Genomic DNA, 17,418 nt, shown 5'->3' on the forward strand with positions numbered 1-17,418 from the left:
TTCTGATTTCATCAATCTGTTTATTTAGCTTTTTAATTTTCTCAATTGTCAAAATCACCTGTTTTGTTAGGACTAGCTTCACGTGAGTAGTTTAGTAACTAGTGCTTAGTACTACCCCACTTCCCTGTGGTTCAACTACCCATACTCCAGGTGTTTGTTTATTTTTTACAAATTTACTACACTTCAAATTGGCGCGATGACTAAATAATTTCAAATAAAATCATTGCATGATAAATATTCCACCCCTAGAAAATCTCATTTTTCAATTCTACTAGGAAAGCCGATTTTTTATTGTTGCAAAAGTGATTACTAATCTATATATATATATATATATATATATATATATATATATATATATATATATATAATCTACAATCTACAATTCTAATAAAAGCCAATAATGTTAAGCCCTTAACTGGAACAAAAAATTGTCGGTCCTAATGTTTCTTAAAATGAACGATTCATATTATTTTGATTTTACCCTCTATTATATTATTTTCTTCCCTTAAATACCCTAAATTCCGTTAGTATAAATTTTAGTAACGAAATATTCCGTTAACTATTAATTATTTTTAACTTACTCATTAATTTATATAAGAAAGGTCTTAGGTTCAAATTACATCACAATTAGAGTTGTCATAATTGTTAAACATATACTAAGAATATTTTAAAATGTATATATATATATATATATATATATATATATATATATATATATATATATATATATATATATAATATAATATAAAATTTAACATAAACTTTGGTCAAATAATTAGTCCGACTAAATACATAACATTCAAAGTTAAGTATCAAAGATTATAAATCAAGAACTTTAAAAATCATTTGATTTTTATGCATTTAAAAAAAAACAAATTTATGTTAAGTTATTTTTTTTTTTCGTTTAATTAATCTTCTTTTGATTATTTAGATCAGAACAAAAATTAATATTTCAATTATACTTTTGCATTATTGGTATGATTTAGGTCGTTATGGTATTAATATTTTTTGTATGTATTTTATAATAGTACAATTGTACATTACTGTACAAATATTATATTATTATTTTTTTATCGGACAAAATTGTTCTTACATCATTGTCAGACCTGCGTGAGCTAACTACAAAGTTGTTGATCATAAATACAATTACACATGGAATCTAAAACGGTAAGACCATTTTCCAAAGAATTGACAATGGTGACATCCCATTGGCTCTAATTGAACAAGTTTACACATCAGAATTTTATCAATGCATGAAAACTTCTAAAGAAATTTGGTAGTTAATTTTTACTATATCATTATAACAATATCTATTGTAACTCTATATTTTGAATTATTTATTATCATTCTCTATCTACAGGAATTGTAACAATTGTCATTGACAAACTCTCAAAACAATTTGTCTCAACAACGAATATAAATTAAAATAAAATCATTGATTTCATTATTGTTGATGAAAAGTATGTACGCTACTTTATTACTCTTATTAAAATACTAGTTTTTTTCACGTGCATTGCACTAATGAGATAATGCCCAATGATTATTTTTAAATAAGTAATTCGGAGTATATCAATGGAAGATTATATATAGAAGATGTTAATGCATAGGTAATTGAATGTTGATTTTATTTATTTAAATCAGTAATTCAACGTATATATAAATGCAAGATAATGTATAAGAGATTGATTATAATTGTCACTATAATAAATGTTTGCAATTTTGTAATAACGCTAGTCTAAATACTTAGTCTAAAAATGATAGTCTAAATAAATACTACTTTCGATTTAAATTTCTCTAAGTCTTCTTTATTCTCTTTTGGGTAGCATTGTCATTGTCTTCATCTTCAGTACTTGTCCTCATTTTTTTTATTTGTAGTGTGTCATGTGCAATTGGGTTACTGGTGGTAGCTTAAAGGGCAGCGTCATGCAATGAGATTATGATGTAATAAGTTTTAGATTTGTGTTGCTATGTATATGATTAAGGTCTTAGTTGTACTATGAACTATTTATTATCAAGCAAGCGTCTGTTGATATTTGGCAGTTGTAGTTTTTTTCTCTACATATGTTTCATGTGTTGTGAGATGTGTGCCGTAGATTATCATGTGAAAGTATTGAAAAAAAAAAATTAATATTTATTATATTTGTATAAAATACTTGGTAAATAAATATATAACATATTTTGTATTATAACTTCGATATTTAATTACAATATATTGTAAAAACAAGACAATGAGAATATAGTGAATAAAATTGATTAATGAATTTGAAGGTATGGAACCTTTGTTAGGAACGCTTGTATTAGGATTTTGATGATACCAATGTAACATAGAAAGTAGACCCCTAACCGTATTTACTTTTAATCGCCGCTTTCGTCCTAGACGAAAGTTGCCATAACTCACATGTAATTCGTGTTAAGCTAGTCAAACACACAAAGACGAGTTATGCTTAGTTGTTAGGGTTACCAAGACGAAAGAAGACACGAAGCATGAAGCTCCTTCAACGAGAGTTTACGAGGAGTTGTCATTGAACACGAAAGGACAGTCTTGTTAACGACAATCCTTCAAGACATTCCTTCTCACCATCAGCAAGAAGAATGTCTCCACTTTCTAACTTGACAACATCCTAGGAACAAAAGGACCTCAACTTGTGGGACATACATATCAAGGAGCATTAAATGAAGATGTACTTTTCCTGAAGCTAAAGGACAAAACCCTAAGGCTCTCCATGCTATCAACGTCTACAAGGTACAACCTCATTAATGGAGCATTTAATGCGGGAAGCTCACCGGTCCTTACCCACTGGTCAATAGGTTTAAAAATTCATCTCCCTCCAACGGATGAATTTTTTCTCACCTATATAAACCCACCTTCACCAACTAAGAAGGTGCTGGTTCTAATCACTCGATCTATATATACGCAAAAGCTCTTAAAACGCTCTCAGCTCTCTCAAGCTTTTGTGAACCAGTGTTAAGGTGTAAAGATACTTGAAGAAACTCATTGATCCTCATCTTACACCTTAAAGAAGTCTTGCTATTTGTACGAAGCAATCATTCCTCTCAGTCAAGACTTCATCACGTTGGAGAAATCAGAAATCACTTTCTACCAACCTCAACTCTGAAGAAGAAGTTGATAGAGGCGGAGTAAACTCGAGGAGTTGAAAAACCTATGAAGGCTGTCCGCTCAGTGGTCAAGGAAGTCTTTGTGTAATTGTACTAACGAGTGATAGTGCAATCCTTCCATAAGTTGTGGAAGAAGAGTGGAGTAGGCAAAGTTGGCCGAACCACTATAAAACTCTCGTCTCTCTATCTCTTTACTTATGCTTTTCAATTCTGCATCATATAGTTTTTCTCTCTATTACCCAAAGCTCTCGTTATAACAAAACCCGTGCAAAGCAAATAAACGAATTTAACATTTCCGCTGCGCCAAAACACCGAAAGGTTGTTTTTAGGGCATAACACGAAAAGAGTCTATTCACCCCCCTCCCCCTCTACACTCTCGCTACAACTCTATCGGGACCAACAAGTGGTATCAGAGCCAAACACCTTGAACGGTAAAGGCTTTGCATTTACTGCCTGGTAGATCCCTTATCAAATCTCTGAAAATCTGCATATTTTCAGCTTTGCACGAATTTTTGCAAAATGGAAAAGGAGCATGCTAACCGCTCTAAGCAGCTTGCTTTTAGCCTCGCTAAATTTGATGATTGGAAGATAAGAATGCAGGCCATCCTTTGCTCCATACACGACGAGATGTGGGACGTCATAACAACTGGACCAATTATGGTCATGATGGCGAACACACAAGCCGCAGCCCAAGGAGCTGGTGCTGAGCAGATGATACCGAAGCCAAAAGATCAATATACCTCTGAAGAAAGAACAAGGGAAAACCTGGACAATGTAGCACAAAACATCCTCTACAACTCCCTTGACGACTCATTGTTCCCAAGAGTTCGAAAATGCAAGAATGCCATGGAAGTATGGAAGGTTCTGATGGATCTGGGAGAAGGTGATGAACAAGAAAATGACAACAAACTGACTGTAGCTATGAAGAAGTTTGAAGATTTCACAATGTTGCCAAATGAAACAATCATGGACATGGAACTCAGATTCACCAGACTCATGGGAGACCTGACAGACCTCGGGAAGGAACCATCTGAGAAAGAAAAGAATCTGAAGATCCTTCGTGGTCTGCCAAAATTTTGGGAAATGAAAGTCATTGTAATGAGAGACAATCGAGACATGAAAACGACAAGCATAGCCAAGATTTTCAGTGATCTTAAGGCGCACGAGTTTGAACATGAAGCGAAAGATGTCGAAGAATCAGAAACAAGAAATGTAGCTCTCGTGGCCAGCCAACAAGCAACAGCTTCTAACAGGTCAAAATCTAACACTTGTGAATTCTTATCTGATGAACAGTATGCCCTATTTATTAGGAAAATGAAGAGGTTCATGAGAAAGAACAACTTTCAAGACTCACATCGTTCGGGCCACCGAAAGCAACACGAAAGTTCACCTCAAACCTAAAAGGCTGAAACCTCAGACTCGCAATTGCTGTGCTATAACTGTCGAAAACCAAGACACTTCAAAGCTAACTGTCCTCACCCAATAGTGAGCAAACATCAAGAAAGCAACGCTACCAAAAGCCCTTCCAAGGAGACTGGAGAGAAATACAAAAGAAATGACAAGCCGGAATCCTCAAGCTCCAGAAACGAAAGAAGAAGAAAAGCGATGGTAGTGAACGAAGCTTCCGACACTGTTGAGGCCGAAAGTAGTTCCTCAAGCTCGAGTTCAGATGACGAAAGTACTGAAGAAGAAAAAGGACTACTATGCCTGTTCAGTCAAGAATCAGAAGATCTATGTCTTATGGCTGACGAAGATGAGGTAAATTCTCATTCATCCTCTTGTTATTCAGCTGAGTCAAGTTCTGTATGGAGTCAAACCTCCAATGAATCTGTTACCGAAATGATGAGGAGGTTCAAAGTGATCAAAAGCACATACTCCAAACTTAAGGAGGAGAACTCTCGGCTCATGATTAGCTATAATGCGCTGAGGCAAGTTCGAATTGAGAACATTATGCTAGCCATTGCTAAGGAGCAACTTGAGAAAAATGTTCTCGCTCTGAAGGAGCAGTGCACAGCAAGAGAGAAGAGAGAGCAAGAACTGCTTGAAGTCTTGGATAAATTCAATAATTCATCCAATTTAATGGACCGAATGATGAATGAATCTAGACTGCCCGGGGAAAGAACGGGAATTGGTTTTGACCCCAGCTCCTCTTCACAAGTCGGATTGAACAAATCCACGAATGCGTATTCACATGAAAGCTTTCAAGCTGCATTTGTTCAAGGTCCAACCCAGGTGTCTGAGCCAATGACGAAAGTTAACAACGATGCCACACCACAATCAACAAGCTTACCGAAAGGAAAGGCTGTACAACGAATTGTGGATCCTCGAAATGAAAAATCTTACAAAGGCAATCCTAGACAACAATATGTTAAAAGGAATTGACCAAATGGAAATAGACAAAATCTACACCATAAGAAAGGTCAGCCTTCTAAGAATATTCAATCAAGGAAAAGGCCGAATGTTAACCAGAGGCAATATCGTCCTAAATCAACACGAACGAATCCTGATCAAGGAACCCTGAAAAATGGACGAGTCAGACAAACCGAAAGATCCTTCACGAAATCTGGTTATGGCAATAGATGGACTGGGCCATCAGAAGAAGATTGGTTTGATTACCCAGAACCTCTATCTAAAGCTGAACTACAAAGGATTCATCTGCGTAAATAAACCAATCATCTCAAGCATTATGAAAATCTTCCTCAAGAATATTTTCGCGAGAGATATAATGCTAAAACCTTTGCCAAAATCCACTATGATTACCGCACATCTAATGGATATAGAGGACCAAGGATGAGTCGTGGATGCTCTAGGTTGATGTGGGTTCCAAAGCTGACATCTAACCCTCAAGGACCCGAAACTCAAGGGGTACCTAAGAATATATAATCTTTGTTGCAGGACAAACAAGTCATATGGTATGTAGATAGTGGATGCTCAAGACATATGACTGGTGACAAAACAATGTTGAGCAACTTCAAAGAAGTAGATGGACCTAAAGTCATATTCGGAGGAGAAAACAGTGGCAAAACTCGTGGAAAAGGAGACATCATCAAACAGGGAATAACTATACAAGATGTATCATATGTTGAAGGACTGAAGTTCAATCTCCTAAGCACAAGCCAATTTTGCGACAAAGGCCACAAAGTCGAATTCTCCAAAAATGAGTGTAAAATCGTGAACACGAAGGATGGCATAACTGCATTAACTGGTCAACGAAAGAAAAACATGTACGTAATCTCATGGAATTCTTCTAATGCTAACGTTTGTTTTGTGGCTAAAAGTAATGCAGGTCTTAGTCAAGAATGGCACAACAAGTTGAGTCATCTAAATCTGAAAACAATCAACAAACTTGCAAAGAAAAATCTTGTGAGAGGTCTACCCGAAGCATCCTACGTGAAAGACAAAACTTGTGAGGCGTGCCAAAAGGGAAAACAAATCAAATCATCTTTCAAGCTCAAAGATGTGGATGCAAATTCTCGTTCATTAAGTCTGCTACACATGGATCTCTTCGGACCAGTTGACCCATCAAGTCTTAGTGGAAGAAAGTATATTCTCGTCATAGTAGATGATCACACGAGATACACTTGGGTGCTTTTCTTAAAGAAAAAGAACGAAACAGAGGTCATTCTCCCCAATCTCTTAAGACAACTTCAGACAGAAAAAGAAGTCAAAATCATTCGGATAAGATCAGATCAAGGAACTGAATTTGTAAACAAGATCATAAAAGAATTCTGTGCACAAAATGGAATCTTTCATCAACTCTCGGCAGCACGGACTCCCCAACAAAACGGAGTAGCCGAAAGGAGAAACAGAACTCTGAAGGAAGCAGCACGGACTATGATCGCACATTCAGGCTTACCAAAGCGATTTTGGGCCGAAGCAATAAATACAGCCTGCTATACACAAAACAGATCCTTAATCAACAAATTCCACAACAAAACTCCATATGAACTATGGAAAGGTAAAGTACCAAGTATTGGCTATTTTCATGTTTTTGGTTGCAGGTGCTTTATTCACAACAATGGAAAGAATCATTTGAGAGCCTTTGACGAAAGAGCAGACGAAGGATTGTTCATGGGTTATTCCTCAGTAAGCAAGGCCTTTAGAGTTCTAAATAAGCGAACAATGGTAATTGAGGAATCTATTCATGTCAAATTTGATGAGCTATCTGAGAAAAATCCAGCCGGTATTGAATCGTCAAGCAACCCACATCAAAACCCTTAATCAAATGAAGAAGAGATATCGGATGATGAAGAAGATATATTATCTTCCTACACGAAATATCAACTAAAGATTTCTGAGCCCGAAACTACAACACAAGAAATCGGCAACGCACAACAAGTCAATCCTGACAATCAGGCAGCATCCGAACCTATGATCTACGTTCAGCTCCCTTATATTCCTGAAATGGATGCAAAAAATCAGCAAACTTTTCATGAACCCGATCTTAGATGGTTAAGAGATCATCCTCCAGATCAAGTGATAGGAAATGTTCAAGAAGGTGTACGAACAAGAGCCTCTTTGCACGAAAGCATGATGGCATGCTTTTTTATCACAAATGGAACCTAAATCCATAGAAGAAGCCTTAAGTGATCCTGACTGGGTAATAGCGATGCAAGAAGAGCTTCATCAGTTTGAACGAAATGATGTATGGGAACTTGTATCGAGACCATCTCATCAGAATGTTATTGGAACTAAATGGGTTTTTAGAAACAAAATGAGTGAAGATGGGCTCATTGTTAGGAACAAAGCTCGTCTTGTAGCTAAGGGATATTGTCAAGAAGAAGGAATCGATTTTGATGAAACCTTCTCCCCCGTAGCTAGACTTGAGGCCATAAGAATATTCTTAGCCTTTGCAGCTTATAAAAACTTCAAAGTCTATCAAATGGATGTCAAAAGTGCCTTTCTAAATGGACTTCTTGAAGAAGAAGTATATGTTGAGCAACCGCCTGGGTTCGCGGTCAACAATGAACATGAAAAAGTCTATCATCTCAAAAAGGCTCTTTATGGATTAAAACAAGCTCCACGAGCTTGGTATGATACGCTCTCACACTTTCTTATAAATTGTGGTTTCATGAAAGGTGCTGTAGACAAGACCCTCTTTCGTATAAAAGACAATGATCACATTCTTTTAGTACAAATCTACGTTGATGACATTATCTTCGGGAGCACGAACCCTAGACTATGTGAAAAGTTCTCAAACCTTATGCAAGGTAAATTTGAAATGAGCATGATGGGAGAGCTTAACTACTTTCTGGGATTGCAAGTAAAGCAATGCTCAGATGGAATTTTTATCAGTCAAGCCAAATATACTAAAGATCTAATCCGAAAGTTTGGCATTGATGGAAAAACATCCGTCAAAATTCCTATGAGCACATCTCTTAGAATGGATATTGACAACGAAGGAAAAGATGTAGATCAGAAAAACTTTCGTGGTATAATTGGATCTCTTCTATATCTAACAGTAAGCAGACCTGACATATCGTTTGCTGTTGGTGTTTGTGCAAGATTTCAAGCAAAACCAAAAGAATGTCACTTGAGTGCAACTAAAAAGATCCTGAGATACCTTAAAGGGACGCAAAGTGTTGGACTTTGGTACCCGAAAGAAGGATCTTTCGATCTAGTTGGCTATTCAGATGCCGACTTTGCAGGTTGCCGAATTGATAGAAAAAGCACCTCAGGTACTTGTCAGTTCCTAGGAGGAAGACTCGTGTCATGGTTTAGCAAGAAACAACATTCTATTGCTACCAGTAAGGCTGAAGCCGAATACATAGCAGCCGGAAGCTGTTGTGCTCAAATTTTGTGGATGACACATCAATTAAAACATTATGGCATAAATGCACGCGAAGTGAGCATTAAGTGTGATAACACGAGTGCAATTGCCATCACACATAATCCCGTTTTACATTCACGAACTAAGCATATTGATATCAAATATCATTTTATTCATGATCATGTTGAAAGAAAGGACATATCTCTTGAGTATGTCAACACTGATGATCAACTTGCGGACATTCTCACGAAACCCTTAAGTGAGGCAAGGTTCTCCACTATAAGGCATGAGATAGGAATGATTGAGATGCCATAAAGCCTTGAGAATCAAATCTGCAAAGATTCTCACAATATTCCTCGATATTCTACCCAAAAGATTTGTATTCATGCTACACGAAAGGTCTCTATAAAAGGAGGTACATGTTTTCATCAAATTCTCATAATTAACAAGAGATCTAGCTTTTATCTTTGTATGTGCAGATATGAGTACCAGAAGTGAAACGAAGACAGCGATCACCGAGACAAGAAAAGAAGAAATCGAAATCTTCCATGACCCACTAGTATCTGAGGAGGATGTAAACAAATTTCTTGCATACTCTCAGAACATACAAAACATTCTACGAGATCCAACGGAAAATGAATCAAGAGAATCATTTCACTCCGTCGGTAACTCTATAGGGTATGCAAAGGAAGATAGTGTGTTAGAACGAACTCTATAGGGTATGCAAAGGAAGATAGTGTGTTGGAACGAAGTAATAGTTATGATTATTCACCATCAAGCACTCCTCCAAAAGTGCCGTCTCCTCTCAAGTCCACAGCTAGCAGCAAGAAGAAAAAGGCAACCTAATTGGGCCATAATGATAAATTGTGCCTCTATTATCTTTAAATATGTTTCGTTTCTCAATTGAATCATTTAAATTTCTTGTCTTTTCCACAAATCTTCTGATAGCGTCTTTCACACGTAATAAGACATCAGTATCCAAAATATTATAACAGGATTCACACGCAACATTTGTGCCTATAAATTGGAATCTTTCGTCATAATCCTTACTCACACGTTCAGCTCTTTAGTAAGAAAAATTTCGCAGGTATGGATAAGGGCAAAGAAAAGATGGACGAAGCCGAGGCTTGAGCTATCTATCATCTTCGAGAAGCAGGCAAATTGACAAGTGCCACAATAACGAAGATAGTGGAATATGGTGATAGGGTCCACGTAACATTCACTATGCCAAACTTGGCCACTCCGAAAGATGAGGCCGGGAGAAGGGCCATTCGTCTAAATCATCATCTCCAGGAAGCCAGTTTACCCAATGCTACTATCATCAAGCTAGAAGAAGACGGTGAAAGGGTCAATGTGACATACTCCATGCCCAACACAGCGAGCCTTAAAGAAAAGGAGATACTGGATAATGTTGTCAATGAATCTCGGGCAAAGAAGGCATACCACTTGGAGCAAGCCAAACGGCTTGCCAACGAAAGGATAATGATGTTGAAGAGCGCTAACAAGCACTCAACGAATCCACCTAACTTTCGTTGGTACCCCATTCCTGAAGTTCCACAACAAAGTGATGAAACTTACGAAGTCTTCACTTTGGTTCACTCTCAGTCACCTACCAACCCGAACATACCTACCCTCACACTTGAGGAACTGGACGAATATGCAAACAGGGCTAATCTGCCCGATGTGACTGATGAGTTAACCCGACTGGAACTTCACGTGCCCTATCGCTTTATCTGAATGTTGCTTGTCTTATTTGTATGGTTTGGAGTACTTCTGCACGATTCCCTTCAATGAAGCTATCTACTTATTATTGTCTTTACTAATTACTCTTTTGACCCTGTTTCTTTTATGTCAGAACGTATCCCTAGGTTCAAAGATGGAATTATTTCACAAAGAATTATCTCTTAATTGTTTCGAAAATGACAATGAATTCATGAATCAAAATGCTAATTGACTCTTCAAGAACCATGGGTTTTCCTAATGGTTAACCGTTGGATAAAGCATTACTTCTTATCTTGAATTGCTATAAAAGGAGCACATTGGTTATACTCAATTGCATCCATCTCTTTTCAATGGCTCCCAAAGTCTCAATCACCAAGAAAGTGTCAAGAAAAACCCGAGCTTATCCAAAAAGGGGTGAACAAGGTAATCACTATCCTAGAAATGACCCTATCAATCCTCTGAACATCTCATCCGATTCAGAAATTGAGGACTTTGATGAATTCATCCAAAGAGATGCTGATGGAGATGCCAAATCTTTTAATCCAAATGAGGAACCCCCTCTGATTGTGAAAAAGGGTTTCCTCATTCTAGAAGCTTGGAATGATCCTACTATGGATAGAGATCTTCGAGAGTTCTGGAGAACCTACAACTGCAAGACGGAGCTTGTAGGTTACATTGAAGGAGAGTCTGATGAGGTGAAACAACTGTGTTCAAAGAAGGGCTCCAAAGGCTCTAAGGGCGAGTCTAGCTCAAAAGGGAAGGGAAATACAAAGAAGTGATTATCTTTGTTTTAATCTATCTTGTTATCAAGCATCCATGTACCTCTCGAAAGAATTTTTAAATGAATATCTTCTGGCGCACTTCTGTGGGTATTGGAGTTACGCTACTGTTCTTAATATCATGAATATCCTGAATTCAAGCAGTCAAAGTCTTACTTGAAATTGATTACTTATTGAAGAAACATATGAGCATTAATTGCTGCATTGAATGTTATGAGTAACAGTCAAATAAGTATTTTCTCATCACCGCTATAAAAAGGGGATGAACTCCTCAACATCTCACCATCACCTTCTTCATCATGTATCCCAAAAAGCCTTTTACCAGAGGTGATCTTAAAAATTTGAGAGACACTGCTAAGCAGATCCGAGAAGAACAGGGCGATCTTTATCTCGGGAATAGTCTACAAGCCCCGCTTGAAGTCCTCTCTGACAGTGACTCCTTTGACCAATATGATGAAATGGCTGCATATATAGTCGAGGAACAAGAGGAAGAACATCAGGAAGAAGAAAATCCTTCAAGAGATGTTGCCCCTCCAATTCAGACAACCCCTGATGATCCCAGTAAGTACTATGATCAAGACTACATGGATTTTCTGAAAGAAGAAGAAATCAAGTATGAGCCAAAGACTGATGAGCTAAAGACTGAAGAAGAACCAGAGTCATCTTCGGGGTCCAACTTTCTGCATACCGGAAAATGGTACAAACGCATGTGGGCTGATCTGAAAAAGCCGAAAGCTGAGCCGTCTGAGGGCAAGGGAAATGAGAGAAAGAAAAACTAAACCTTTGGTTTATGTGTCTTATTATTTGTATCTGTCTCTCTCGTTTTAATGAATAATAAAATCCGGGTGTTAAAAATCTTGAATCTGTTAAAGTGATGAACGAAACTTTATTTGTTTTGTTCATTCCTATCAAAGTACATCTCGGTCTATTTACACTTTTCTTGGAAATGAATATATTCCCCAAGCGTGCTCAACATGTCTATGGCTAGTCATTCGGATCACTTCTTTTGATGCATCTTTCAGTCTATATAAAGGATCCTCTCGGCAAGTATGGACTCACTCTTCTCAGCTAGTAACATCATGGACAAAGGGAAAGAAATAGCTCTTACAACTGGAAGTTTGTCTGGGTTCAAAAATGACTCTCGTCATAAACCCGAAAGTTCTCTAGTGAAGGGATCATCATTTGATGAACCTACCAAAGTACCAAGTGGTTCTGAATTCTACTCCTTGTGCAACTTGCGCCGCAACTGAAGCATGAAGAACAATACCGATCCCTTTCTGCTGGGGCTAAAGCTAAAGTCATGGCTGAACTTGATGACATGGAGAGACGAGGTCTCTCAAGAGATGCAATGGGAGCGGATCATGAAACAATCATAGCTGAAGTATTTGCACATGAGGTACAAAAGAAGGAATACTTTGACAATGCTCGAAAGAAGAGGGCTGCCATGGAGTAACGTCTCATGGCTCGTAAAACATGAGAGCTGTAGCTGTCATTGTACTTGTTTCGTGTAATAAATCATCTCTCGGGCTATGTACTTTCGGTGTATGTCTAGTATAAGATTTGTTTGACTTTATTTGTTTTACAAATCTTTTATTATGAGAAACTCATCTCCTTTCGGTCTTCAATCGTATTTAATACGCTTCTCTATATCTCATCTGAACCGTTTACATGTCTCATCATGGGGATCGTGTGGCCGAGGAAAATGGTCCACTGCCCCACGACGGCTGACAGATGATGTAATGGGCATTTAATGCTCGTACAGGCACTTGAGTAAAATTCTCTCTCCACATTTAATATGGAATGATCAAAACTGATCTGAGCATGATCTTATCACTCTCTCATAAGATAATCAGTTACCATTTGAAGAAGTAGAACCGGTTGAATGTTTGAAATTCAAATCATCCATCCTAAAATGGGTTGACCCGTATTTGAATACCCGGAAACATATGGAACCCTACATAAACCCCCTATCCTCCATACTTCACATCTTTCACCCATTCTTTGTCTCAAAATCACAGTGCCATATCTGTATCCCCTCGACACTTCAGAATGGCGGAGAAAACCCAAGATACCCTCTCGAAAGAAGAACCAGAAACCCCAGCCTCCTTGGAAATTCCTTCCTTTCCTACGGAAGATATACGGTTCATCGAATCTAGGGCTCCACTTATAGTCGGAGGAAGCATGTGGGACGCTCATGGGTTCCTCGAGTATGTTCTTGATCGCAAGTTTGGAGAAGAAATCATCGATCTGCTTACAGAGACTGGGCTATACAGGTTTGTCACTCATCTCTATACTATATGGCATCCTATTGATGTTGCGCAATTTTACATGAATGCAACTGTCTCTGGCGATTCTCTAACCATCACGTCTAGAGTCCATAATCATCAAGTGATTATAACATCAGAGGACATACGAGCGACGTATGGGTTTCCTCAGAGAGATGAGACATATAAGGCCAACCTCTCCTTCTATCACTATGACCCTAGTGAGTTTTATGATACCATCAAGAACAAACATGCACCCTCGAAAACGGAGATTACATGGCCGTTGAAGAAAAAATGGTTCCGCCTAAACTATGAGTTCACTGTGGACATCTTCAATAAGATCGTCGATCACAAAACGTCTGGAACAGATGATGTCACAAAGGAGAAGCTCAAAATGCTGCATGCATTTCTTCACAAACACAAAGTCGACTGGTCGAAAATTATCTTCAACAACCTTGTCCACACTGTCATCTTCAACAGAAAAAGTCCTGGTGATATAACAAAGAAACTAGGCTACGGATTTTTGGTCAGTCATTTACTTGTCACAAAGGATATTTTCATGAGACCAGGGATCAGGCCAGGACAAAAAGCCTGCCACATGAAGCAGAAGCCCTCTGGTTATGACAAGCAGAAAGCTTTGGAGCTGGATATTCCTTTGGAAATGGTGAAATCCAAACGAAAGTCAAGGACACCGAAAGGATCAGAGGATGACCAACCAAAGCCGAAAAGACAAAAGAAAGAGAAACGCTCCTCTCGGATCAAGTCAAAAGAGGAAGCAATCAGTACACCCACACCCACTCCCATATCTCCAAAATCTCCCACAGAGAAGAAAACTCTTACCCCAGTTCTCCTCAAGTCCTTCATCCACAAGAACCCATTTCAGCAGAGCGACATATTCAAAGTTTGACACAAGAACCTGCTGCTATGGACACGGAGGCCGGTCACTTAAGTCTTCCACAAGAACCTGGCTTGCCAGCAAAGACGAAAGAAGTGGCTGAAGTCTTGTCTCTTCCACAAGAACCTATTAATGCAGAGCAGGTACCGACAAAGCTGACACAAGAACCTGCATTGGTAGATGAGACAGCCATTGAACCAATTGACACTTCCACCATTCCGAAGACATCAACACATGTTCCCGAAGTCACAACAAAACCACCAGTTGCTGCACCCATTCCTCCATCTCCAGATCAACTGCTTCATAAGTCTATTGAAAATGACTACAATCGAGTGTTGCAATGGCAAAAATGGCGCACAGCCCCCTTGAACTTGTTTATCGAAACTTTTGAAGCCATGAAAGATGAAGAAGAGTTTGCTCTTGAGTGGCTTGAAACCAAGGATCTGAATGAAGCACTACGACTTGAAAAAATAAGACGTGTGTTTTCTTATAAAATGACCAATCGTACTCTCGGAAGGGATAAAGCTCCGATTTGCATTGAGCTCAACAAACCTCCCTTGGACCTAGCTTTTGAAGAAGAAATGAAGATAGTTCATTATGCCATGTTGATATCCAAAGTCAAAACCATCCTGGAAAAAGAACATCAAAATGACCCTGATTGCAGCGTCAGTGGCTTGAAAAATGAGCAAGGTCAAGAGATTGACACGGCCGAAGATGAAGAAGAAGAAGACAAATATGATGATGTCGAGGATGAGGATGATGAGAACGATGACAATGATGATGACGATGATGATTCTGGAAATAATGGTAACAATGGAGCTAATCCAAATTATGACAGTGCCTCAACTCTCTTGGTCGGTCCTGACTATGACACTGTTCCCGAAAGATCTCCAGCTCAGAAATCACCTTCCAATAGTGATGGCACAAGGGAAGCATCACAACAAGATGAAGACGTATCAACTAATCATCCTGAAGATCTGTCTCGAGTTCTCGTTCCACATGTTCAACCCATGGACGAGACTCCAATAAAGCGAGAGGAAGCAGTTGTACATGAGGGAAAACTGCAAGCCTCCCCAATTCATCTCAGCTCAGGAAGTGGTGGCAAAAAGGATGCACCACTTCAAGGAGACCAAGTTGAAACCCCACAAACCAATATTGAAGAAGAATCTCCTCCAGTATCCCCACGAGTAGTCATGAATCTCATGAGAGAAACAGTCCATGCTGCCGAAACCATACATCAACAATACTTGATTAGGCAAAGGGACACCAAGGTCTTGGAAGACTTGTCCAAGAAAGTGGATCAGTTGAAGGCTGCACAAGCTCAACCTCGTCCGCCACCACAAGAGCCATCTCCACCCCCACCGCAAGCAAATCCTGACCAACACCTTCACAAGCGCTTGGCTAAGGAACTCCATGAACTTCACACTGCTGTCAACAAAGTGGCTCGCCAACAGCACGAACTCAAGCACTCACACTTCAGTCTCAAAGAGCGTGTTGACTTAGCTTGCTTAAAGATAGACACTTTTCAAGATAACACATATCAATTGCGACAGTATGCTCTTCAAACTCTCGGGTATGCCCAAGACATTCTGAATGCAATTAATCAACTCCCCATCATTCCTCCTACCACATGTGCCGATGATGCCAAAAAGGGGGAAAAGCTACATCATGATGATGATAGAGATGACGATCATCCGAGGGAGAACACGAGAGAACGATCTCCATCTCATGCACCAAGAAATTCTGAGCAAAGAAGTACAAATCCTCCATCCAAATCTCGTGGTCACCATCCTTCCCAGTCAAGACACTATTCAAATCGTGGCCATTCTCAACCCAGATCACAGTCTCTCAAGCCTCGTCAATCCTATGGCTCTGAATCACAATTTGTATTTGCTAGGATCTCCAAGAGAGAAAAGGCAAACCGAAGGCAGAAACTTATGAAGGACAGAAAGGTAACTATGGATGGAGTAGGAAACTTTGTGGAATACAGACCTTATGAAGAAGGTAGTGGAAAACGTTTTGAGGGTTGCAATGTTCCTACCTGGCTGAAGAAAAAGGACAATCACACTAGACAACATCACATAAGCACCCAAAACGAAAGAATAAAGAGACAAAATAGAGAACTATGGGAGAAACACGAAGAAGAAGCTCAAATAAGAGAGCATGAACTGAAGGAAAGAGAGAGAGAGAGTAAAGAAGCTTATTGAAGATCTCACGAATGTAACCAAACACTCTGAGGATGGTGTCATCTACAATGCAGCTTTCAAAGTGCATGCCGAGTCTGGAAAGAGCTACAAAGAAGGAATGAATTCCTTTGAACTCATCTCATGGTGGAAAGCTGGAGTAATTGCAGGAGCAGACATTCGGGAGGCTTACAACAATTACATAAGCCTCAACATTCGAGGAAAATACGAAGATCTAGTCAAGACAAATCCAATCAAGATCTTCAGAGAACGAATCAACAAGGAAATCGACACCTTCAGAATGCTCAAGCAACAAGAGGAAAGGGACACTCGTGAACGAGAAAAAGCCAAGCCATAAATGTCAAACCTTCTAGATCTGTAAGTTGTTCTTCATTATGTCTATCTTAAAAAGTTTTTGTAATCATCTTTATCCTTATATAAAGTACTCGTTGTTACAAATCTCGTGTCACTTGTCTGAGTTACCTGTCCTTGTCTTTCTTATTAATGGCATTTATCTAGAAAAGACTTGTAAACTCTCGAGTAGGGCTGACTTGTAATAGAAAATCCGTTATGGAACCTTTTATCAGCCTTATAAGAAGAGTATAGGTTTTGGCATCATCAAAAAGGGGGAAATTGTTAGGAACGCTTGTATTAGGATTTTGATGATACCAATGTAACATAGAAAGTA

Source organism: Ipomoea nil, unplaced genomic scaffold (assembly GCF_001879475.1).
Source record: "Ipomoea nil cultivar Tokyo-kokei standard unplaced genomic scaffold, Asagao_1.1 scaffold3104, whole genome shotgun sequence".
Lineage (NCBI taxonomy): Eukaryota > Viridiplantae > Streptophyta > Magnoliopsida > Solanales > Convolvulaceae > Ipomoea > Ipomoea nil.